The sequence below is a fragment of the Myotis lucifugus genome, unplaced genomic scaffold (assembly GCF_000147115.1).
Source record: "Myotis lucifugus unplaced genomic scaffold, Myoluc2.0 scaffold_784, whole genome shotgun sequence".
NCBI classification, from domain to species: domain Eukaryota; kingdom Metazoa; phylum Chordata; class Mammalia; order Chiroptera; family Vespertilionidae; genus Myotis; species Myotis lucifugus.
Genome location: NW_005871832.1, coordinates 121,258 through 123,512, shown reverse-complemented (window position 1 = coordinate 123,512; position 2,255 = coordinate 121,258).

Genomic DNA, 2,255 nt, shown 5'->3' with positions numbered 1-2,255 from the left:
CATTACCTTATTTATTTTTATTTCTGAATAAACAATTTGTTTATTCTTCCCCTATTTATAGGCACTTCTGCTGTTTTCTGTTTGGAGCTATTATAAGTAACGCTACTAGGAACATCATATATAAGTGTTTGTGCAGACATATGTTTTCATTTTACTTGGGTACATGCCCAAGTGTGGAATTGGTATCTTATGGGGCTCATTTATGTTTAACTTCATAAGAAACTGTTAAATTGTTTTCCAGAGTAGATGAAAAACACTCCTACCAAAATTATATGAGAGCATGTTGATCCAGATCCTCATAAACACTTGTTATTATCAGTCTTTTTAATTTTAGTTATTAGCATGAGTGTGTAATGATATCTCATTTTAGTTTTAACTTACATTTTTTATGAACTAATGATGTTGAGCACCTTTCATGTGCTTATTGGACATTCATAAATCCTCTTTAGTGAGGTATCTGTGAAATCTTTTGATAATTTTTACTGAGTTGTCTTACTATTAAGATGTAAGAATTCTTTATATATTTTGGATACAAGTGTCTTATCAGCTCAATGTGCTGTGAATATTTTTCTCCTGGTCTCTGGCTTATCTTTTGTAGTTAATATTTTTCAAAGAACAAAAGTTTTAAATCTTAATAAATTAACCATATTATTTCTTCAATAGTTTATGCCTTTTGTTTCCTATCTTAGAAATATTGGCCTAATTCAAGGTTATGAAGTTCTCCTCCTGTGGATATTTCTAAAATTCTATAGTTTTAGCTTTTGATATTTAGGTTGATGATCCATTTCAAATTAATTTCTCTTTATGGAGTGAGATAAGAATGATGATTCATTTTTTCCCCAATTTTAAGTTATTCTAGCACAATTTGTTGAAAAGACTTTCCTTTAATTCATTAAATTGCCTTGCCACTTCTGTTGAAAATAAACTGGTCATATATGTATGGATCTATTTCTTAACTCTCTATTCTGTTTCACTGATATATATATACATCTATCCTTACTACTATAGTCTTGGGAAATGTAGCTTATAGTGAGCCTTAAGAATTTTAAATTATTTGCTTCCTATACAATTTTAAAACCAGCTACTCAAATTCTATTAAAAAAAACAACACAAAAGTCTGCTTGGGTTTTGACTGTGCAATCCTATTGATTCTATAGATTAATTTGAGAGAATTTACATCTCAACAATTTGAATTGGTATTCCAATCTTGGATTTTCTTGATAGCTTCAGAGAGATTGCTCTTCTGCCTGTCCAATAGCCTAAATTACCTCCAATAACGGGATGAGCTTGAGTCTTTGAGGTTCAGAGGAGTCCATGGTTATTGCTCCTGCAACCTCTGGAAGCTCACACACACAGAAGATTCCTCCTCTCTTCTTCACGTCTCCTAGGGCTTGGGAGACAGACGAGGTCAGGCAAGCAGGGGTTTCCTGCACTGAGGTCCCCACAGCCAGTTGTTGCTAAATGGAGTTTGTAGATCCAGACATCTCTGCTTCTTACTCGAGATGGATGGTGACTCCCTTGACCAGCCTCACCTGTAAGCAATATGCTGTGAAAATGAAAGAGTGGCAGGTGGCAGACCTGGGCTGCACTGTGGAAGGACACACATAGAGGAGGCTCCATGGCATGGCCTCCCAGTGTACTGTAGGTGCAGTGTGCCGTAGGTGCCAGTGTACTGTAGGTGCGGTGTACTATAGGTCCCAGTGTGCTGTAGGTGCGGTGTACTGTAGGTCCCAGTGTGCTGTAGGTGCGGTGTACTGTAGGTCCCAGTGTGCTGTAGGTGCGGTGTGCTGTAGGTCACAGTTTGCTATAGGTGCGGTGTACTGTAGGTCCCAGTGTACTGTAGGTGCGGTGTACTGTAGGTCCCAGTGTGCCCTAGGTGCGGTGTACTATAGGTCCCAGTGTGCTATAGGTGTGGTGTACTGTAGGTCCCAGTGTGCTGTAGGTGCGGTGTACTGTAGGTCCCAGTGTGCTGTAGGTCCCAGTGTGCTGTAGGTGCGGTGTACTGTAGGTCCCAGTGTGCTGTAGGTGCGGTGTACTGTAGGTCCCAGTGTGCTGTAGGTCCCAGTGTGCTGTAGGTCCCAGTGTGCTGTAGGTCCCCGTGTGCTGTAGGTGCGGTGTACTATAGGTCCCAGTGTGCTGTAGGTGCAGTGTACTGTAGGTCCCCGTGTGCTGTAGGTGCGGTGTACTATAGGTCCCAGTCTGCTGTAACGGTGCGGTGTACTGTAGGTCCCAGTGTGCTATAGGTGCGGTGTACT